Source organism: Procambarus clarkii, chromosome 46 (genome assembly GCF_040958095.1).
Source record: "Procambarus clarkii isolate CNS0578487 chromosome 46, FALCON_Pclarkii_2.0, whole genome shotgun sequence".
NCBI classification, from domain to species: domain Eukaryota; kingdom Metazoa; phylum Arthropoda; class Malacostraca; order Decapoda; family Cambaridae; genus Procambarus; species Procambarus clarkii.
This window is the reverse complement of record NC_091195.1, coordinates 20,641,683-20,667,155: the sequence shown is the minus strand read 5'-3', so window position 1 is coordinate 20,667,155 and position 25,473 is coordinate 20,641,683. Positions and strand designations below refer to the sequence as shown.

At 45.0% G+C, this 25,473-nt stretch overlaps 1 protein-coding gene across 1 annotated transcript in view; it reads right to left on the bottom strand.

The window, feature by feature from the left end:
* LOC123770463 (uncharacterized) overlaps positions 1-16,719 on the bottom strand; it is a 54,252-nt gene extending 37,533 nt beyond the window's left edge. Inside the window, exons 1-2 of the mRNA XM_045762326.2 lie at positions 16,625-16,719; positions 10,328-10,488 (exon numbers count right to left, since the gene is read on the bottom strand). The gene's annotated coding sequence lies outside the window, so the exon portion shown is untranslated. The remainder of the gene's footprint in view (positions 1-10,327; positions 10,489-16,624) is intronic.
* Positions 16,720-25,473: the final 8,754 nt, after the last annotated feature.

Here is a 25,473-nt window from a genome sequence, read left to right as displayed (position 1 = left end):
AGAATTTGCCATAAACTTAACGGTCAAGAATTTGCCATAAACTTAACGGTCAAGAATTTGCCATAAACTTAACGGTCAAGAATTTGCCATAAACTTAACGGTCAAGAATTTGCCATAAACTTAACGGTCAAGAATTTGCCATAAACTTAACGGTCAAGAATTTGCCATAAACTTAACGGTCAAGAATTTGCCATAAACTTAACGGTCAAGAATTTGCCATAAACTTAACGGTCAAGAATTTGCCATAAACTTAACGGTCAAGAATTTGCCATAAACTTAACGGTCAAGAATTTGCCATAAACTTAACGGTCAAGAATTTGCCATAAACTTAACGGTCAAGAATTTGCCATAAGTTTAACGGTCAAGCATGACTAACTCGCTCTTTGCCATATGGGGGGGGGGGCGTGGACATTTCCTCTCATGTGGTCATGTGGGGGATGCATTATCAGCCCAACATGGCCATGTGGGGCTGAAAGTTTAGTGCCAATTCCTTCATTCATTGGTAAAACAACATTCAGAATCAAACTCCAACGGAAGGTTAAACTCATTGTTAAACCTGCCACCAGAAGGTTAAAATGGTTGTTAACTCCACCCCTGGAAGCTTAGTCGGTTATAAAAAGCCGTTACTGGAAGTTTAAACCGGTTTTAAACTTATCAACGGGGGTTTTACGAAGCCCTATACCAATAAAACACACTATGAACCGAAAATTTAATGAAAAAGACAAAAACCAACGTATCCCTCGTCTATGAGACGCCAAACATCTCCCCCAACCGAAGTGACGACGTTTTTTTAAATGTAAATATATATATATGCACTGTGGGAGACGTCGGTACGTCACTGATGATGTTTGACTTCAATCCGGTGCTAGAACTTCACTATAGTCTTCACTCCTTCAAGGACCCCCAACTGCACTCTGCATACTAATTTATCTCAGTGGTTGTTGAACAGAATGCCAGCATCAACAGGTCAATGGATGGGATTATGAAGCAGTTTTCGATCCTGTATTTTGAGAATTGGGAGAGACTACGCTATATGAATCCGGATCTTGGTTGTTTTTGCATGTGATCTTCCGCTCCAAATATGTGCTGCTAATTGTTGTTTTTTTAATGTCGAGAGCATGCATATTACAGACAGAGAGATAGTTTGACAGACAGATAAAGAGACGGACAGACAGGTAACCTAGCACAGGGAGATAACACCACTATCATCCTGTATAATGAGGACATTATAGACCAGAATTGCACAAACCACACTTCAAAATGAAGTGTGCGCGCAAAAAGCATCTTAGATAAAGGAACACACAAGGATGGAACTCTCAGCGATAATCAATGTAAATGTGTCTTAATGACCCCATCAGTTAGGCTGGGTTCGTGACCCTTACCTCCTATTTACGGATCTTCTGACAGACTTTTGTTACGTTTTAATAACGTTTTGTTACGTATTAATAACTTTTGTTACGTTTTAATAACGTTTTGTTACGTATTAATAACTTTTGTTACGTTTTAATAACGTTTTGTTACGTATTAATAACTTTTGTTACGTTTTAATAACGTTTTGTTACGTATTAATAACTTTTGTTACGTTTTAATAACGTTTTGTTACGTATTAATAACTTTTGTTACGTTTTAATAACGTTTTGTTACGTATTAATAACTTTTGTTACGTTTTAATAACGTTTTCTTACGTTTTAATAACGTTTTGTTACGTTTTAATAACGTTTTGTTACGTGTTGATAACTTTTGTTACGTTTTAATAACGTTTTCTTACGTTTTAATAACGTTTTCTTACGTCTAGTTATGTTCACTTATATCTGTAGTTGCTGGCGTGTTATACGCGATACGTCTTATACGTCTGCTCTTAACACGACCTCTAACTGCCACATCAATGACTTCTGGAACGAGACTTTCCAAAAACATTTTCTAAAAATTGTTTATATCAAAAAATTAATGTCTTTCACCACCAGCTTGTAAACTTCGTTCTCTTCTTACAAACTTCTTACAAAGGGAGAATTGCCCAACTGTTGGAAGAAGGCAAATGTAGGAACAATTTAGGAGAAAGGAGATATTGGAAAGGCACTTTTTTTTTTGAGATGTATACAAGAGTTGTTACATGGTTGTAGAGCCACTAGTACGCGTAGCGTTTCGGGCAGGTCCCTGGAATACGATCCCCGCCGCGAAGAATCCTTGTTACAACCAAGTACACATTTTACTGTTGCGTTAAACAGAGGCTACAGTTAAGGATTTGCGCCCAGTAAATCCTCCTCGGCCAGGATACGAACCCATGACAAAGCGCTCGCGGAACGCCAGGCGAGTGTCTTACCACTACGCCACTTAACTACAGACCAGCATCACTGACACCTCCACTGCACAGTGCTTGAAAGAATAATAAAGATAAGACTAGTTACACACCTGGAGAGAATTAGGTATGTAAACAAACATGAAGATGGCTTTAGGGAAGGGAAATCATGCCTAACAAACCTACGGGAGTTCTACAATAAAGAAACGAAAATAAAGCAACGCAGAAAAGGTTGGGCAGCTCGCATATTTCTGGACTGTCAGAAAGCCTTTCACTCAATACCTCATTAGAAATTACTACACAAACTGGAGAGAGACAGGCGGGAGAAAGTGGAATAGCACAAATATGGGTAAGAAATTACCTAACAGACAGGAGTCAGAGAGTAACAGTGAGGGGGCGGGAAGTGGGACTGGTGTTAGGAGTGAAGCCGAGAGCCAATATGAAAATAACATTGCTGCAAAATCTAAGAAACAACCAAAGCTGTTTTATAGCCATATAAATAGAAAAAGCAACAGTGAAAGACCATGTACTCAGATTTAAGGGGCAACTCTCACAAAAAATGATAAAGAAGTATGCGAGGAACTCAACGAAAGATTTCGTGAGGTCTTTACATTAGAACCAGCATGGAGACAATGGTTGCAAGATGAAAGGCCGGAGGAAATACTGGATGGCAATATAGTCGCGGTGAAAGACATGAAATAAAATCCTGGGGGGAACTAGACATGACAAAATCAATGGGCCCAGACATAATCTCACCATGGAGGCTGTGTTTACTAGTTGTGTTTTTGCGGGGGTTGAGCTTTGCTCTTTCGGCCCGCTTTTTTTTTTTTTTTCCACACCACACACACACACACACACCCCAGGAAGCCGCCCGTGACAGCTGACTAACTCCCAGGTACCTATTTACTGCTAGGTAACAGGGGCACTTAAGGTGAAAGAAACTTTGCCCATTTGTTTCTGCCTCGTGCGGGAATCGAACCCGCGCCACAGAATTACGAGTCCTGCGCGCTATCCACCAGGCTACGAGGCCCCCTGTGGGAGGCTGCTGAAGAACTCTGCCACCTGTTGTTTAAATTTCTTAATAAAACCCTTAAGACAGTCTCCCACATGTCTGGAAACAGGCAAGTGTAGTCCTTATATTAAAAGAAAACGGGATAGAGAGGAGGAACTAAACTACAGGCCAATGTCAGTGACACTGGTCTGTAGTTCCTCGCAAGGAACTACAGTATTCCTTGTAAGGTGTTGGTGATAGTAATCAGATCGATAATGATGGAGCATCTTGAGTGGATCGACTTTGTGACCAAACACCAGCATGGATTTAGAAATGAAAAATCGTACCTGACAAACTTGACTGATGACAAGGTTACTAAAATAAGACAGGAAAAGAAAGGCTGGATAGACTGTGTTTTTCTAGACTGTCAAGAGGCATTTGAAACTGTTCACCATGAAAGACTGTTGGACCCGATGGAGAACCAGGCTGAGAAAACTGGGAAAACACTGAACCGGGAAAGGGAGTATCTGTAGGCCAGTAGATGAACGACATATGAGATTCAGAAACAAGTAGTGTATTGTGAGGACTAATAATAAACAGAAGCTCCCCTATGACTCTGTAATATCCCCATTGGCCAAACTATTATGTATTAGCGATAAGACCTACCATTAATGTATGATGACTTACTGTAAATATGTAGCTCTTGTAATAGCACTTTCTCTGTAACTAGCTGACATTGTAACTATAAGGTGTGAAGGATAGATGAAATTGTTTATGTAATAATCTAAGATGAGGTCTGATAAAGACCTTTTGTGCCCTCTGTAATGCTTTTTGCGCTACCACTCACAGGATGAGTATGGGGTGCACAATAAACTAGCCACCACTGGCGGTAACAATCAAATCAAATGTAGGACAGAAAGCAGAGTCAGAGATGAGGCTTCTAACTAGAGGACTGAAACAAGTGGAGTCCCACAAGACTCTGTCCTGGGACCACTGCTGTTAAATGAACAAATCCACAAGGGCCGTGACGAGGATTCGAACCTTCGTCCAGGAGCATCCCAGACACTGCCTTAATCGACTGAGCTACGACAGGGTTAAAAAGCCTCGTCACGGCCCTTGTGGATTTGTTCATTTGATGCATCACGTTAATGTGATCTCTGTGTGAACTGCTGTTAATTTATGTGAATCACCTACCCGAGGGAGTGAGCTCAGACATGTCAATGTTTGTTGATAATGAGAAGCTGATAAGGAACATGAAAGTTAACATGAGGACCTTGACAAACTCCAGGAGTAATTAGATAAATGGTTGCTGGAGTTCAATCCCAACAGGTGTATGGTAATAAAGATGGGAAAGGGAGAAAGGAGACCAGAGTCACTCTACGGGGAAGGCAGCTACAGGAATCAGAAAGAGAGAAGGATCTGGGAGCGGATATAATCCCAAAACTCACACCGGAGGCACACATAAACAGGATAACATCAGCAGGATATGTGACGCTGACAGATATAAGAACATCGTTTAGGTACCTGAATCAGGACTTCTTCAAAGCAATTTACACAACATTTGCTCGACCAATATTAGAATACGCATCACCAGTATGGAATCTGCAAGTTATGAAACACAAAAAACATTTTAAAAGTCCAAAGATTTGCAATAAGATTGGTGGCAGAGTTAATTGAGCTAAACTACAAACACAGGCTAATGGAACTAAATCTCACAACCTTAGAGGATAAGAGGAACAGAGAGGATATGATCACAACTTACAAGATACTGAGGAGGAATAGATAAGGATCGCCTCTTGAGACAGCAAGAAAGCAGGACAAGAGGACACAGGTGAAAGCTGGAAGCGCAAATGAGCCGAAGAGACGTAAGAAACTACTTGTACGGGAGCCGGTCGGCCGAGCGGACAGCACGCTGGACTTGTGATCCTGTGGTCCTGGGTTCGATCCCAGGCGCCAGCGAGAAACAATGGGCAGAGTTTCTTTCACCCTGTGCCCCTGTTACCTAGCAGCAAAATAGGTACCTGGGTGTTAGTCAGCTGTCACGGGCTGCTTCCTGGGGGTGGAGGCCTGGTCGAGGACCGGGCCGCGGGGGACACTAAAGCCCCGAAATCATCTCAAGATAACCCTGTACGGGTAGTTAACAAGTGGACTGCTCTAAAAGAGGAAGGTGTAGAACCCACCTCTATCGACAAGTTGAAGGGCCGATTCAACAAAGAATTAGAAAGTCAGAGTAGTTAGGGTGTAACGCAACAGGTACAAGGCTAGTAGGCGGGGCCTTAAGACCTCACTCCAAGACACTATTACACACTCACAGGTACAACAAAGTTAGAAGAGTTACCCCTCACACCCCTACAGACAGCCATGAGTCTAGTGTACACTGTTCCTTCAGTACACAACTTCCTCAAGAAGCAAAGTGAAGACGTTTATAATTACGACTCAATGACGCAGCAAACACGCTCCCTCTCTCCTCAAGCTGATAATCTTGCCTCACTCCGCGCAGGAGGAAATTTAATGGTTGAAAATATTAGCCTTTGAAGAAGGCAAGATATTTGGTGCTGTGTTTAAGCTCTTATCAACCTCAGGAGGGCTATTAAAACGCATGACATGTACGAACTGACTAATGGGCTAGCCCTTTTAATACTGAACCTGTCCCGTACTAACTCTTCAGTGCATCTACACTAAGAAAAATATTACCTCTCAGTGTATATTTTACTGAACTGTGGGTGTTTTAGTGAGACTGATTCAGGGTATCATACTTGTCTAATGACACATTAGATAGTAACACTGAGATTATATTCTAAAGAGAAGCACTCTACTGAATGTAAATTAATGGACAGATGGCTAGCAAGAGAGGTATATAAAAAGTGGTACTGATGCCATGCTGGGAGAAACTTGGTTGATGATTTAATGTTTTATTTTCTTCTTGCAATTCATTGCTTGTTTCAATTTTATTAGTTCTAAAGCTTTATTTTCTAATGGTATGTTTAAGAAACTTTTTCCCATCATTCCCTTAATATTAATATATTATTTACATAAAGAAAATTATCCTTCTTACTCACACAATATATTTTAATAGAAAAAAAAATTAGCAGAAATCATGGATAACTAAAACAAATGTTCAAGAAATATGTAAGTTCTTCATTCAAAAGGATATACTATCAGAAATCTTAGACAAATGTCCAAAGTCTGCTTACTGTGAGTAATGCGTGCACAGTTGCCGCCCAGTTGGGTGGGTGTGGACCACGATCAGTAACTGTGTGACTTGTTCACTGTAAATTGCTCTGCTGCGGACCTCTTGTCATATAAACTACCATTAACTTATATGTTAAAAGCTCCCAGGATGGGTATTGGGGACCACTACCACTCCCAGGATGGGTATTGGGGTCCACTACCACTCCCAGGATGGGTATTAGGGTCCAATACCACTCCCAGGATGGGTATTGGGGTCCACTACCACTCCCAGGATGGGTATGGGGTCCACTACCACTCCCAGGATGGGTATTGGGGTCCACTACCACTCCCAGGATGGGTATGGGGTCCACTACCACTCCCAGGATGGGTATGGGGTCCACTACCACTCCCAGGATGGGTATTGGGGCCCACTACCACTCACAGGATGGGTATTGGGGCCCACTACCACTCCCAGGATGGGTATTGGGGTCCACTACCACTCCTAGGATGGGTATGGGGCCCACTACCACTCCCAGGATGGGTATTGGAGCCCACTACCACTCACAGGATGGGTATTGGGGCCCACTACCACTCCCAGGATGGGTATTGGGGCCCACTACCACTCCTAGGATGGGTATTGGGGTCCAATACCACTCACAGGATGGGTATTGGGGCCCACTACCACTCCCAGGATGGGTATTAGGGTCCACTACCACTCACAGGATGGATATTGGGGACCACTACCACTCCCAGGATGGGTATTGGGGTCCACTACCACTCCCAGGATGGGTATTGGGGCCCACTACCACTCCCAGGATGGGTATTGGGGCCCACTACCACTCCCAGGATGGGTATTGGGGCCCACTACCACTCCCAGGATGGGTATTGGGGCCCACTACCACTCCCAGGATGGGTATTGGGGTCCACTACCACTCCCAGGATGGGCTATTGACCCATGCCAGGCAGCTACTATTTATATTCACCCAAACTCATTCATATATATGTCTAACCTACGCTTGAAACAATAGATCGAGCCGGCGTCTGTTGTGTTAACCGGTAAGTTGTTCAATACACGACTTCATTGTCGCTAAAGGTCAATCGCAGGAAGAAAACCAAGTCCCGGTCAGCGTTGTTTAAGCGACAAAAGGTTAGGTTGACACGAATATATTCAAGGTGGGGGGGGGGACATAAGAGAAATGGAAACAAAGGCAAAACAGGATAAGAACCTAAAATAAGTATTACTAAATAGTGTAAATCACACTTAATCCTAACAGTTGGCTTTGGAGGAGCATGGGAAACTCAAGAGGTGAACTCTTTGAGATATACGAATTGGACAAGTTTTTATTAACATAACTCCCTCCCTCCGCACGACCAGACCCAAGATCACAATATCAACTAAGATGTTTCTCTCCGAGCAGTGTTACCGCCAGATATCCAATCACCAGGTGTGTGGATAATGTCTCACCGTTTTTTATATATAAATATCTTTCAAGGGCTGGACGAGGCTTGCTACAGAGGATTCGAAGCTGATGATATGGATGAGAAAGCGGTTGGGAACTGACCAAGCAGACTAGCAGGAACGTTGTGCGTGGTAGCCTAGTCCAGTCAAGGTTAAATTACTCGTTCGACTGCATATGTGTGTGTGTGTGTGCGTGTGTAAGTGTATATATGCGTGCGTGTGTGTGTGTCCACACCTTAGAACACCGGTTCTCGTGCTGTCAGACCTCGAGTAGCAGATACATATAATAATTTTACATGTTTTCTCTTCATATGACAAGCTGTGTGGGGTTGGATACGGTTAGGCTAGTTGCTTGGGGGTTGGGGGGACGACGTTGGTAGGATGGGAGGTGGGAGAGGGGGGAGGGGAGGGTTAGGAGAGCAGGAATGGATTTGGCAGGTGGTGGTTGGGGGGTTGGGGAAGGTAAGGAGGTGTAGGCTAGAGAGACTGAAGATTATTGGGGTCTCAGAGGAGCAGGGGGATCAAGGGAAGGGGGAGAGAGAGAGAGAGAGAGGGTGTGGGAGGGGAGAGAGAGAGAGGGGGCGGCGTGGGAGGGGAGAGAGAGAGGGGGGGCGGCGTGGGAGGGGGAGCTACAGTGACGCAGCAATGACTGGGACGCCTCATCAACAGTTCCTCATAGTCATGGTACACACACACTGTTTTGATGAGTCTACCCCCCTTCCATCATCACCCCCCCCTTCCTTGATGCCTCACCTAGCTCCATGTTTTATTCTGTTGTATCGTCCCTGTTGTATCGTCCCTGTTGTATCGTCCCTGTTGTATCGTCCCTGTTGTATCGTCCCTGTTGTATCGTTCCTGTTGTTGTATCGTCCGTGTTTTTGCTTATTTTACATTTACTCTATTTTATGTCATTTATCTGACTCCTTATTGACTAAGTTTATAGCCTAATACGACTGCTTATTTGCATATTGTATGACTCCATTGTATTAATTGTATATATATTGCCTCCCTGAATGATATGTAACTAGTTAATGTATTATGTAAGCCAGGTTAAGGCTTATACATTATACATGACCGGTTATACATTATTTAAAACTTGTAAGGCAGTGACGTACCTATAGGTTATCTTAAGATGATCTCGGGGCTTAGCGTCCCCGCGGCCCGGTCCTCGACCAGGCCTCCTTTTTGTTACACACCCCCAGGAAGCAGCAGCCCGTAGCAGCTGTCTAACTCCCAGGTACCTATTTACTGCTAGGTGAACAGGGGCATCAGGAGGGGGAAAGCAACTCTGCCCATTTGTTTCCGCTGGGGGATCGAACTCGGAATCTAAGGACTGCGAATCCCTAGCGCTGTCCACTCAGCCGTCAGACCTCTAGGGAATGGGGGGGGGGGGGCTTTTTGACTGAGAAATAGATCATTTTTGTTCGTGTTTGGAATTGAAATACTATGTGTGTATAGCTTTATGAGCTTACTGTACAGTTTTTTGTGTGTTTCAAGTATAAATACAAAATAAAATTTTATATTTCAACATTCCCAAGCCTAGTATAGCACATATATGTATTATATTAGGCCTAAAAAAATTTAGGTAGATTAAAAAGTTTGGAGTTTCAAGTACTTGTCTATTTTCTTTGAATTCCTCTCGGGCTAATTCAAGAATAGAAAACGTGATTTTTCGGGGGACTAACCTCATTAGTATACATTGTACCAACGGGACATTTTTATGTTCTGTTATTTTAGGATGGATAGGCATGGGCTAGTGTCCTTGTTTACAACGAAAGGGGAACGACAGACGTGTGTCCCAGTACAATCAATTGTAGCCAAAATGTTTTCATACTGCTATTTTTGGCCTGCAAAAACATTGTTTCTTCCAGACGATTCGACGCGTGTGTGTTCATGGTCGCAGTTTTACACAAGTTCATCGTTTTTTCTGACTTAAACGGTCTAATAGAACAGAAAATATCTATCTGTCATTTGAAGGATTGAGGCCAGACGCCTGGGGTTAGCCTCCCCCCAACTTTCACTTATGAAACATGTGGGGTATGGGCGTGTCGTAGGTCAGGCGAGGAGTCTGCTCCAGTTATCATTAAATCTTGAGGTTATCTCGAGATGATTTCGGGGCTTTAGTGTCCCCGCGGCGGCCCGGTCCTCGACCAGGCCTCCACCCCCCCAGGAAGCAGCCCGTGACAGCTGACTAACTCCCAGGTACCTATTTACTGCTGACGTACAGCGGTGCCACACTTTCTGCAATAAAGTCTGAAATATTTGTTGTGCTGTCCTTAGACTTACTTAGAAGTTTCAGTGATTCCTTATGAGCGAAATAGAGAGGGAATGAATAGGTATCTGAACTATACGTCAAATGTGATATAATATATAATATAGCAAAATTTTATCATATATACGTCAGTCTTACCTTAGAAAGAACAGCGGAGACTCCTTTATTTTCGTCCATATTAAACACATTCCACTCTAGAGCACCACGTACAGTGGAGACTTATTTCCGTCCATATTAAGCAGAGTTCACTCTAGTTCACTGTGAATAGTTCCATTTGTACAGCTTTTCAAGGCTAATTTCTACAAGATATTAAAGTCATATGAATTAATGAATATATATATATATATATATATATATATATATATATATATATATATATATATATATATATATATATATATATATATATATATATATATATATATATAAAATAGTTTATCTTTGTCTATATTCACGACCTATCAACCTCTGGAGGGTTATTAAGGCCTATCAACCTCTGGAGGGTTATTAAGACCTATCAACCTCTGGAGGGTTATTAAGGCCTATCAACCTCTGGAGGGTTATTAAGGCCTATCAACCTCTGGAGGGTTATTAAGACCTATCAACCTCTGGAGGGTTATTAAGGCCTATCAACCTCTGGAGGGTTATTAAGACCTATCAACCTCTGGAGGGTTATTAAGGCCTATCAACCTCTGGAGGGTTATTAAGGCCTATTAACCTCTGGAGGGTTATTAAGGCCTATCAACCTCTGGAGGGTTATTAAGGCCTATCAACCTCTGGAGGGTTATTAAGGCCTATTAACCTCTGGAGGGTTATTAAGGCCTACCAACCTCTGGAGGGTTATTAAGGCCTATCAACCTCTGGAGGGTTATTAAGGCCTATCAACCTCTGGAGGGTTATTAAGGCCTATCAACCTCTGGAGGGTTATTAAGGCCTATCAACCTCTGGAGGGTTATTAAGACCTATCAACCTCTGGAGGGTTATTAAGACCTATCAACCTCTGGAGGGTTATTAAGGCCTATCAACCTCTGGAGGGTTATTAAGGCCTATCAACCTCTGGAGGGTTATTAAGGCCTATCAACCTCTGGAGGGTTATTAAGGCCTATCAACCTCTGGAGGGTTATTAAGACCTATCAACCTCTGGAGGGTTATTAAGACCTATCAACCTCTGGAGGGTTATTAAGGCCTATCAACCTCTGGAGGGTTATTAAGGCCTATCAACCTCTGGAGGGTTATTAAGGCCTATCAACCTCTGGAGGGTTATTAAGACCTATCAACCTCTGGAGGGTTATTAAGGCCTATCAACCTCTGGAGGGTTATTAAGGCCTATCAACCTCTGGAGGGTTATTAAGACCTATCAACCTCTGGAGGGTTATTAAGACCTATCAACCTCTGGAGGGTTATTAAGGCCTATCAACCTCTGGAGGGTTATTAAGGCCTATCAACCTCTGGAGGGTTATTAAGGCCTATCAACCTCTGGAGGGTTATTAAGACCTATCAACCTCTGGAGGGTTATTAAGACCTATCAACCTCTGGAGGGTTATTAAGGCCTATCAACCTCTGGAGGGTTATTAAGACCTATCAACCTCTGGAGGGTTATTAAGGCCTATCAACCTCTGGAGGGTTATTAAGGCCTATCAACCTCTGGAGGGTTATTAAGGCCTATCAACCTCTGGAGGGTTATTAAGACCTATCAACCTCTGGAGGGTTATTAAGACCTATCAACCTCTGGAGGGTTATTAAGGCCTATCAACCTCTGGAGGGTTATTAAGGCCTATCAACCTCTGGAGGGTTATTAAGACCTATCAACCTCTGGAGGGTTATTAAGACCTATCAACCTCTGGAGGGTTATTAAGACCTATCAACCTCTGGAGGGTTATTAAGGCCTATCAACCTCTGGAGGGTTATTAAGGCCTATCAACCTCTGGAGGGTTATTAAGGCCTATCAACCTCTGGAGGGTTATTAAGGCCTATCAACCTCTGGAGGGTTATTAAGGCCTATCAACCTCTGGAGGGTTATTAAGACCTATCAACCTCTGGAGGGTTATTAAGACCTATCAACCTCTGGAGGGTTATTAAGACCTATCAACCTCTGGAGGGTTATTAAGGCCTATCAACCTCTGGAGGGTTATTAAGGCCTGTCAACCTCTGGAGGGTTATTAAGACCTATCAACAGGAGGCCACACAGCACCAACAGGAGACCACACAGCACCAACAGGAGGCCACACAGCACCAACAGGAGGCCACACAGCACCAACAGGAGACAACACAGCACCAACAGGAGGCAACATAGCACCAACAGGAGGCCACATAGCACCAACAGGAGGCCACACAGCACCAACAGGAGGCCACACAGCACCAACAGGAGGCCACACAGCACCAACAGGAGGCCACACAGCACCAACAGGAGGCCACACAGCCCCAACAGGTGGCCACACAGCACCAACAGATCACACAGCACCAACACACCACACAGCACCAACACACCACACACCACCAACACACCACACAGCACCAACACACCACACAGCACCAACACACCACACAGCACCAACAGATCACACAGCACCAACACACCCCACAGCACCAACAGATCACACAGCACCAACAGATCACACAGCACCAACACACCACACAGCACCAACACACCACACAGCACCAACACACCCCACAGCACCAACAGATCACACAGCACCAACAGATCACACAGCACCAACACATCACACAGCACCAACAGACCACACAGCACCAACAGATCACACAGCACCAACAGATCACACAGCACCAACACACCACACAGCACCAACAGACCACACAGCACCAACAGATCACACAGCACCAACAGATCACACAGCACCAACACACCACACAGCACCAACACACCACACAGCACCAACACACCACACAGCACCAACACACCACACAGCACCAACACACCACACAGCACCAACACACCACACAACACCAACACACCACACAGCACCAACACACCACACAGCACCAACACACCACACAGCACCAACACACCACACAGCACCAACACACCACACAGCACCAACAGATCACACAGCACCAACACACCACACAGCACCAACACACCACACAGCACCAACACACCACACAACACCAACACACCACACAGCACCAACACACCACACAGCACCAACACACCACACAACACCAACACACCACACAGCACCAACACACCACACAGCACCAACAGATCACACAGCACCAACACACCACACAGCACCAACACACCACACAGCACCAACACACCACACAGCACCAACACACCACACAGCACCAACAGACCACACAGCACCAACACACCACACAGCACCAACACACCACACAGCACCAACACACCACACAGCACCAACACACCACACAGCACCAACAGATCACACAGCACCAACAGATCACACAGCACCAACACACCACACAGCACCAACACACCACACAGCACCAACACACCACACAGCACCAACACACCACACAGCACCAACACACCACACAGCACCAACAGATCACACAGCACCAACACACCACACAGCACCAACACACCACACAGCACCAACACACCACACAGCACCAACACACCACACAGCACCAACAGATCACACAGCACCAACAGATCACACAGCACCAACACACCACACAGCACCAACACACCACACAGCACCAACACACCACACAGCACCAACACACCACACAGCACCAACACACCACACAGCACCAACAGATCACACAGCACCAACACACCACACAGCACCAACACACCACACAGCACCAACACACCACACAGCACCAACAGATCACACAGCACCAACAGATCACACAGCACCAACACACCACACAGCACCAACACACCACACAGCACCAACACACCACACAGCACCAACACACCACACAGCACCAACAGATCACACAGCACCAACAGATCACACAGCACCAACACACCACACAGCACCAACAGATCACACAGCACCAACAGATCACACAGCACCAACAGATCACACAGCACCAACAGATCACACAGCACCAACACACCACACAGCACCAACACACCACACAGCACCAACAGACCACACAACACCAACACATCACACAGCACCAACACACCCCACAGCACCAACACACCACACAGCACCAACACACCACACAGCACCAACAGATCACACAGCACCAACAGATCACACAGCACCAACAGACCACACAGCACCAACAGACCACACAGCACCAACACACCACACAGCACCAACACACCACACAGCACCAACACACCACACAGCACCAACAGACCACACAGCACCAACAGATCACACAGCACCAACACACCACACAGCACCAGCACACCACACAGCACCAACAGATCACACAGCACCAACACACCCCACAGCACCAACACACCACACAGCACCAACAGATCACACAGCACCAACACATCACACAGCACCAACACACCACACAGCACCAACAGATCACACAGCACCAACACACCACACAGCACCAACACACCACACAGCACCAACACACCACACAGCACCAACACACCACACAGCACCAACAGATCACACAGCACCAACACACCACACAGCACCAACAGATCACACAGCACCAACAGATCACACAGCACCAACACACCACACAGCACCAACAGATCACACAGCACCAACACACCACACAGCACCAACACACCCCACAGCACCAACACACCACACAGCACCAACACACCCCACAGCACCAACAGATCACACAGCACCAACACACCACACAGCACCAACAGATCACACAGCACCAACACATCACACAGCACCAACACACCCCACAGCACCAACACACCACACAGCACCAACACACCACACAGCACCAACAGACCACACAGCACCAACAGATCACACAGCACCAACACACCACACAGCACCAACAGATCACACAGCACCAACACACCACACAGCACCAACAGATCACACAGCACCAACAGATCACACAGCACCAACAGACCACACAGCACCAACAGATCACACAGCACCAACACACCACACAGCACCAACAGATCACACAGCACCAACAGATCACACAGCACCAACAGATCACACAGCACCAACAGATCACACAGCACCAACACACCACACAGCACCAACACACCACACAGCACCAACACATCACACAGCACCAACACACCCCACAGCACCAACAGATCACACAGCACCAACAGATCACACAGCACCAACAGATCACACAGCACCAACACATCACACAGCACCAACACACCCCACAGCACCAACAGACCACACAGCACCAACAGATCACACAGCACAGCACATGATCAAGGGTTGAATGCACTCCACAATACCTTCAGGCGGCTTCAGAACCAGCAAAAAACAAAGGTGTGTGTGTGCGTGCGTGTGTGTGCGTGTGTGTGTGCGTGCGTGTGCGTGGAAGCCCGCCGGCCCCGAAGTCCTCCCAAGCTAGAATTGCAGAGTCATATCACAGACTTAAGCAGTGACGTGGCGGTTTGAGATCCTGCGTGCGTTGTATCACAGCTATGACTTGCTAGAACCCTTTGCTAGATCCGCTGGGAACCTCTTGTTCCATGTTCTGTTGCAAAGGAAATCCTCAAATCAACATACGACAATGTGAGGGGGAAACTGATATCTTCCAATATCCAGATGTGGTTGAAATGGTAAATAAATCTCTTTGAGGAATTAATATAGAGAGGCTATATTGCAACGTGGATTTCCTGGGGCCCCTAGAGCTTAATATGACTTGCACAGTAATGATAATATTGTACAAATATCTTTTTTGTGGGTTATTTGAGAGCTTTGAAACAATTTGGACACTTTGCTTCACTTGGGAAATAATTACCACTAAAGTATTTCATCACATACAGATATTTTCAGCGGAAAAAGCTAAATTTCTTAGCTTTGGGAATTAGGTTTCTGCACAGTACTAAGGGTCCTGGACTGTTCTGCTTGTTGCCTGGTTCACTACTGGTTGGTAACAGCGCAGGAAGCTTAACTAGCTTCAGGGGGGAGGTGTGGGGCCTCCTCCCCCCACTGCCATCACACACACACACACATGCACGCACACACCTGAACCCACTGACCATGTATATAGTGCTTAAAATCCAAATGTCATGTTATTTTCTCACAAATTTCTCAGTCGCGAGAGAATTTCCGCGTTCCCATAATCGAATAGCTGCACGATTTTTGGGTTTCTAAAATCTGAACATACCGATTTCAGAGTCTAATTCTGCAAAACTCACATAGAACAGAACGCAATTGTATATATATATATATATATATATATATATATATATATATATATATATATATATATATATAGGGCTCTTGAACGCTCGTACACACACACACACACAACACAGCAACACCGATTAAAGCTTAACATATATGTATATATATAATACACCACAGGGTGTCAAACACTCCGGGTTCGATCCCCGGCACACACATGCGAGGGCCAGATCCCAGCCAGCCACTGACTGAGTAGCAAGAGAAACCTCTCTGTGTATGTGTGTGTGTGTACCAGAGACCCTCTTACTGCTGCCAGAGTTCCTAGCTTCCATCTCCTGTCTCTCTCTCTCTCTCTCAGTCATATCTCCCATACGCCAACTCCCTCCCCCTCCTCTCTGCAACAGGCTTATCAATCGCCAGGTTGCAAGGGGGTGGGGGACATTGCATAGACGCTTGCAATGGCCAGCGGTGGCATAGAACTTTAATAATATCATTGTTGAAGATTTTATGAAGTTAGAGAGGAAGAGGGTAGTTGCCAGATAGTGCTATCTGTTCTCCCCTTTGCATTTATGCAATATTCGCATATTGCAACGCCTCAGGGCTCATGCCCTTACCTGCATAGATTTTAAAAGATGCATTTTATAATCCGTGAGGCGAACGACCCTCAATTAACGACTCGTATAGGCAAACAAGCAACAAAAACAGCCACCAACCCTCAGAGAGTAACACGCTCGCCCGATGTACGATAACTTACAAATACTCTCAGACGCGTTGTAAACAAATGCATTTTTTTGGGACAAAAACATTACTGTTTTGTGTGTGTTTTTTTGTACATGTTTGGTGGGAAAGGCGATTACGGCTGATTTTGATTGGTGGGGGGAGTAGGGGGAGTCTGTGATGATATTGTTATGTTCACTGCAGCTGTTGTGGTTGGTAGGACGTCCACGATCATACGCTCTAATACCGGTGTGGACGGTGGAGAGAGAGAGAGAGACAGAGAGAGAGAGAGAGAGAGAGAGAGAGAGAGAGAGAGAGAGAGAGAGAGAGAGAGAGACAGAGAGAGAGAGACAGAGAGAGAGAGAGAGACAGAGAGAGAGACAAAGACAGAGACAGAATATATATCAGTATATTTTGGTAGCAGTCTTTCTTGTAAACATGTGTTGTTGAATATGACCGAAAGGGAAAGATTAATGATTCTAACACGAATCTTCTCAATATTTCTGATGTTTTTCTTCACTGTTAGGGAGTAATTGAAAAATTAACTCTCCAAAGTTCATTTCCACTTTTTAATTTATGGTCTGACGCCTAGAAGCGTTTCGCAAGAAGACTTCTTACATTTTCAAAAACAATTCTTTTACCTGTTGTTTAAGATTCAGCTACTCGGAACAAAATGTTCCAAGTAGCACGGGCTATGGCGATCCCATAGTGGACTTACCTGGCACAGGAGCGGGGCTGTAACTCTTTTTTTTACTTATTCAGATCGTGCTTATATTCGTAGTAGAATGTAATTATGTGTTAATTGGCTGTTGATTGCTGGTTTTGACTTTTTGATGTGTAGTGCCTCACAGATGTCGAGTCTCCTGTTATCGTTATATCTGTCGATGATTTCTGTGTTGCTTGTTAAGACTTCTCTGGTGATGGTCTGGTTGTGAGAAGAGATTATATGTTCCTTAATGGAGCCCTAACTCTAGAGGGCCTCGTAGCCTGGTGGATAGCGCGCAGGACTCGTAATTCTGTGGCGCGGGTTCGATTCCCGCACGAGGCAGAAACAAATGGGCAAAGTTTCTTTCACCCTGAATGCCCCTGTTACCTAGCAGTAAATAGGTACCTGGGAGTTAGTCAGCTGTCACGGACTGCTTCCTGGGGGTGGAGGCCTGGTCTAGGACCGGGCCGCGGGGACACTAAAGCCCCGAAATCAAGTCAAGATAACCTCAAGATAGCCCTGTTGTTTGTGCATTGTTAATCGCCTAGAAAGAGACGTTGTTGTCTTGCCTATATACTGTGATTTTTGGAGCTTACAGTCCCCAAGAGGGCATTTGAAGGCATAGACGACGTTGGTCTCTTTTAAAGCGTTCTGCTTTGTGTCTGGAGAGTTTTTCATGAGTAGATTGACCATTTTCTTGTTTTTGTAGTAAATTATCTATTATATCATCTAGTTTGTATCTGTAGGGATAACATTTCTATTAACAATATCTTTCAGGACCCTTTCCTCCGTTTTATGAGCTGTGGAAAAGAAGTTCCTGTAAAATAGTCTAATAGGGGGTATTAGGTTGTGTATTAATTATTATTAATAGGTTGTGTTAGTTGTCTCTTCAGAGGTTGCATGGAGTTTCATCTTTTATGTTTCTTCCTCTAGATTCCTTTAGATTCCTTATATATTGTTAGGTTAGGTTAGGTAAGTTAGGCAAGGTTAGGTTAAGTTACTTTAGGTTAGGTTGGGTTAGGTTAGGCTATGTAGGGTTAGGTAAGGTTAGGTTAGGCTATATAGGGTTAGGTAAGGTTAGGCTAGGTAAGATTAGAAAAGTTAGGCTAGGTAAGGTTTGGTTAAGTAGGTAAGGTTAGGTTAGGTAGGTTAGTTAGGTAAGGTTAGCTAAAATTCAGCAAAGGTCAGATAGGTTAGGTTAAGTTAGGTTAGGCGAACTAAGTTTTAAAATCAGTTTTCGGAACATTTATAAATTATTAAAATGGTTGTTGGAGAAAGGAAACTAAATACCCTATGTGATTCCTCCCTTAAGATGAACAGAGATTATAGAAGACAAATGCCTTCCTCCTAGTTCGCGGTCTGATCAACCAGGCTGTTGGACGCGGATGCCCGCATGCTGACGTATGAGTCACAGCCTGGTTGATCAGGTATCCTTTGGAGGTGTTTATCATGTTCTCTCTTGAACACTGTGAGGGGTTGGCCAGTTATGTCCCTTATGTGTAGTGGAAGCGTGTTGAACAGTCTCGGGGCCTCTGATGTTGATAGTTCTCTCTTGAACACTGTGAGGGGTCGGCCAGTTATGTCCCTTATGTGTAGTGGAAGCGTGTTGAACAGTCTCGGGGCCTCTGATGTTGATAGTTCTCTCTTGAACACTGTGAGGGGTCGGCCAGTTATGTCCCTTATGTGTAGTGGAAGCGTGTTGAACAGTCTCGGGCCTCTGATGTTGATAGTTCTCTCTTGAACACTGTGAGGGGTCGGCCAGTTATGTCCCTTATGTGTAGTGGAAGCGTGTTGAACAGTCTCGGGCCTCTGATGTTGATAGTTCTCTCTTGAACACTGTGAGGGGTCGGCCAGTTATGTCCCTTATGTGTAGTGGAAGCGTGTTGAACAGTCTCGGGCCTCTGATGTTGATAGTTCTCTCTTGAACACTGTGAGGGGTCGGCCAGTTATGTCCCTTATGTGTAGTGGAAGCGTGTTGAACAGTCTCGGGCCTCTGATGTTGATAGTTCTCTCTTGAACACTGTGAGGGGTCGGCCAGTTATGTCCCTTATGTGTAGTGGAAATGTAATTCTCCTTTGAAGCTTTTATGTCAAAATGGTGTCTGTTATGTTTATTGTCCTGGGTGGTGGCCAGGACTGCATACACGAGAGTGGGTCTCATATACGTGATTAGTGTACCTGGACCTCCAAGCGAACACTGCGTACGGGGCCTTGGAAACCGCTTCAACTCGGTTTCCAAGGAGGTTTTAGCTTGTGTAGTTGAAGGCCTCGAACCGCGGTCTCGCGTCGTATTATCTGACGTTCCACGCACCAGACACCACAGTCTGGTGTATCATTACACGGACAACAGGAAGCAGCTCTTCTACCAGCGGGGTAATATACCTGCTAGGGTCGTTGAGGCAACGGACACAGCACTTTTGGGACGCGACTGGAAAAGTTGTGCAAGATAAGTGGCGGCAGGAGAGAGGAGGGGAGAGAGGAAGTAGTGATTGTTGGAGGGGTGAGGGGGGCTGATGGTGGGGAGGAGAGAGGGGATTAAGGGGGATTTTGAGGAGGGGATTGAGGGAATGGATTTCCGGGAGGGAGGGAGGAGGATTATTGACGCCTCCACGGTATATAACACCCTCCTTCCTCCTCTGAAGACGTTGTTAAGATCCCAGAAGACTGTCGTGATGACCAACACGTCACAGCTCTAGATAACAAGCCTTCGGGGGCCCTCTCAAGACAGTCTAAGACAGTCTCCCCTAAACTATCTTAAACCAAAGAAAAAGCACGTCAGGGAGATATAATAACATCCATTTTCTATAATTTAAAGGCGTAAACTATCATAAAATTTACAAACTTCCCTCGGAAATAACAACATTGTGTTGTCAGGCGCCAGAGTCCCCCCCCTCTCTCCTCTCCCCCGTCAAGGCCGAGGGGGGAGGTATTGCAGGGAGTTGAAGGAATGTTGTTACCACCTCATGCTTGCAAACCTCTCCGTCCTCGTAATGTTTGGCCCAACGTCTAGAAACCGTCGGACTAAAGTACCCTAACTGATCCTAATCCTACCGGAGGACCCAAAACAGAAAACGGGACAGTACGGCAATATATGTACGATGGTGCAAATAGTTGCATAAAACACTACCTAAACAGGAGGACGGGTTGCCCAAGATTGCTATATATCTCACACACAACAGTTTATTAGGTGAAATTTAATAAGAAAATAGGAAGACATATCTCTCTCATTATCAAAAAAAAACAAAAAAATAATAGGCAATGATGGAAGATAAAATAGTTCTTTGAATATTTTTTTGCTATAAATTTTGCATAAAAACTTCATTCTTGTATCAATCTAGGATAAAAAAAGTATAATAAAACTTAACTACTAATTATCGACGGTACAAAAAAACTCAAAAACCATAGACCTACACACCAACACCCGGCTACACTCGTGGTAATATCGCGGCCACAGATGTTTCACGAGTGGCAATAGCTGTGCAATATTGCAACTGACGAGTCTAAACGTACCAGAGATCTATGGGTACATATGTTTTAGGAAAAAAAAATATATATATGAATGTTGATAACATAGAACGGGACCAAAGAGCCAGAGCTCAACCCCCCCCCCCCACAAGCACAACTGGGTAGAGTTCAGGGGTCGATATCAAAAAGCTTCGTCGATAAGATATCATTATACAATATATAATTTAGGTACCGGCTAATACACCGCTATAACATGTTCCAGTGTATAATTATTATCGTACATTTTGAATTATAGTCTTGGAGTTCTAGTCATCAGTAAGGCTTGGTCAGTAAGTTGTTGTGGAGGCCTTAACAACCCTCCAGAGGTTGATAGGTCTTAATAACCCTCCAGGGGTTGATAGGTCTTAATAACCCTCCAGAGGTTGATAGGCCTTAATAACCCTCCAGAGGTTGATAGGCCTTAATAACCCTCCAGAGGTTGATAGGCCTTAATAACCCTCCAGAGGTTGATAGGTCTTAATAACCCTCCAGAGGTTGATAGGCCTTAATAACCCTCCAGAGGTTGATAGGTCTTAATAACCCTCCAGGGGTTGATAGGTCTTAACAACCCTCCAGAGGTTGATAGGTCTTAATAACCCTCCAGAGGTTGATAGGTCTTAATAACCCTCCAGAGGTTGATAGGTCTTAATAACCCTCCAGAGGTTGATAGGTCTTAATAACCCTCCAGAGGTTGATAGGTCTTAATAACCCTCCAGAGGTTGATAGGTCTTAATAACCCTCCAGAGGTTGATAGGTCTTAATAACCCTCCAGAGGTTGATAGGTCTTAATAACCCTCCAGAGGTTGATAGGCCTTAATAACCCTCCAGAGGTTGATAGGTCTTAATAACCCTCCAGAGGTTGATAGGTCTTAATAACCCTCCAGAGGTTGATAGGCCTTAATAACCCTCCAGAGGTTGATAGGTCTTAATAACCCTCCAGAGGTTGATAGGCCTTAATAACCCTCCAGAGGTTGATAGGCCTTAATAACCCTCCAGAGGTTGATAGGTCTTAATAACCCTCCAGAGGTTGATAGGTCTTAATAACCCTCCAGAGGTTGATAGGTCTTAATAACCCTCCAGAGGTTGATAGGTCTTAATAACCCTCCAGAGGTTGATAGGCCTTAATAACCCTCCAGAGGTTGATAGGTCTTAATAACCCTCCAGAGGTTGATAGGTCTTAATAACCCTCCAGAGGTTGATAGGTCTTAATAACCCTCCAGAGGTTGATAGGCCTTAATAACCCTCCAGGGGTTGATAGGTCTTAATAACCCTCCAGGGGTTGATAGGTCTTAATAACCCTCCAGAGGTTGATAGGTCTTAATAACCCTCCAGAGGTTGATAGGCCTTAATAACCCTCCAGAGGTTGATAGGCCTTAATAACCCTCCAGAGGTTGATAGGTCTTAACAACCCTCCAGAGGTTGATAGGCCTTAATAACCCTCCAGTGGTTGATAGGTCTTAATAACCCTCCAGAGGTTGATAGATCTTAATAACCCTCCAGGGGTTGATAGGTCTTAACAACCCTCCAGAGGTTGATAGGTCTTAATAACCCTCCAGAGGTTGATAGGTCTTAATAACCCTCCAGAGGTTGATAGGCCTTAATAACCCTCCAGAGGTTGATAGGCCTTAATAACCCTCCAGAGGTTGAAAGACCTTAATAACCCTCCAGAGGTTGATAGGTCTTAATAACCCTCCAGAGGTTGATAGGTCTTAATAACCCTCCAGAGGTCGATAGGTCTTAATAACCCTCCAGAGGTCGATAGGTCTTAATAACCCTCCAGAGGTTGATAGGTCTTAATAACCCTCCAGAGGTTGATAGGCCTTAATAACCCTCCAGAGGTTGATAGGCCTTAATAACCCTCCAGAGGTTGATAGACCTTAATAACCCTCCAGAGGTTGATAGGTCTTAATAACCCTCCAGAGGTTGATAGGTCTTAATAACCCTCCAGAGGTTGATAGGCCTTAATAACCCTCCAGAGGTTGATAGGTTTTAATAACCCTCCAGAGGTTGATAGGCCTTAATAACCCTCCAGAGGTTGATAGGCCTTAATAACCCTCCAGAGGTTGATAGGCCTTAATAACCCTCCAGAGGTTGATAGGTTTTAATAACCCTCCAGAGGTCGATAAGCCTTTTAAGCCTAAGACCACACCTGAATAATTAATGATCCCGGTAGCACAGTAGGCTTCGTTCTCGACTCACAATCGAGGAATTCCTTGTCCAAATGCCTCTGTTCACCTCAGCAGTCAATAGGTACCCATGGAGTTAGACAACTGTCGAAGCTTGAACGTCGATATAAGTCCCCCCTGGCATTAAATCACAGAAAACGTGACTAGAGAAAACGTTACCACAGAGAACGGTATAAGCGATCAGCTGACGACATCAACACAACAACATTCCCGCCAGCAAGTTAAGTCGCCAGCGTCTACCCGTCTGTCTTTCCCTCCTCCGTGCCTGGATTGTACCTGGATGGGGTTGTGCGGGTTGTTCTACACCTTCAGGCTTGGCGCCGGCGCCAGGCTTGACTTGTGGGAGCTTGACAAGTCCTGAAAGAGTCAATATCGACGGTGTATTGTGCAGCGTCTCCTGACATCCCCATCATGGCCGCCAGTCGTCAAGGTGAGGAATGAAAACCTTGGTCCAGACTTGCCTGGGTTCGAGCCTCTTATGGCCCCCAGTGGGTGGGAGCACTGTTATCCCATGTTATTGTGGTTGGCAATTGGTATCACTGTGGTTGTTTCAAGCGTAGGGTAGACTGAATGTGTCTTGGTTCGGCACTTTGACTTAACAACCATATGGTCCATATGTTGTTCTTAACAACATAAGAACAAAAGTAACTGCAGAACGCCCTATTGGTCCATACGAGGCAGCTCCTATTGGTCCATACGAGGCAGCTCCTATTGGTCCATACGAGGCAGCTCCTATTGGTCCATACGAGGCAGCTCCTATTGGTCCATACGAGGCAGCTGCTATTGGTCCATATGTAACGGGGGGTGGGGGAAATAGCTCTATCTTGTCCATTATTCCACCCCCCAGTTAACTAACGAGGCCGGGGGAAACAGCTCTCTCTAGTCCGTTATCCCGTCCTCAGTTAGCTAACTATTCTAGAGCACTCCCAGAGATCCTAAGGCAACCTCTCTCGTTCAACACCTTGTAACCTAGGTATTTGACTACCTAGGTGCTACGACTACAAGGCGCCGTCACTTGATCAGTTACCCGAAACTCCAGAGAGAACTCTAGAATACATAATCACTGCCACAAACGTATACGAGAAAACGAAAGGAAAGAAATGAATAGTGAAGTAATTAGTGAGGGCTTGGGGGTGAGAGGGAGAGAGGTGGGAGGAGCGAGGAGGGTCATTAGTTGAAAGTGAGAGTTTAGAGAGGGGGTGGAGGGAGAGGTGTAGATAGGTAGTAGTAGAGGAGTAGATAGTAGAAGTAGAAGAGTAGATAGTAGAAGACGAAATGCTGCCACCATCCATTCATGATCATTACATACAAGACAAGGAATGGAACTTGCCTGTATCACAAAATTCTCAAAGGATGTTATCATGAGTTCATTATTAGTATGTTCCCTCTGTACCATGTATCAACTCCAAACATGTACTCATTTATATCATGAACCCAGTAACCACTGAGGCTTTCTCAAATCCTCAACTCAAAGCTCTAGGGCACAAAGTTAAACACAATTTAAATAATAAATTCATAATTATATTTCACATGAAGTATCATAATATAAGCAATCCAATTCAAATGTTAAAGAGAGTCATCATCCAAGAATTCGAGAACCCTACAACTTGACTGCCCCTGATCATCACACAACATATGTAAACACGACCAAGTCACCTTAATGCTCAACTCACCAAGTGTCTCTGCCTATAGCTGGATAGAGAGGGGGGGGGGGTCTGTAGTTGACAGAGACTCCCGCCCTGCCGGCCGACAGCCTCCCGTCTGCTCTGCTCTCCTGACTGCCGTTCTGTCTGTTCTGTCTGTTCTATGCTGGATAGCTCTCCGAGTTTATATTGGGGAACCTAGTAGCTAACTCCGCCCACAAGTAGATAGCCTCCGGCACTACCAAGCCACTCCTTAAACGTCGGCATGT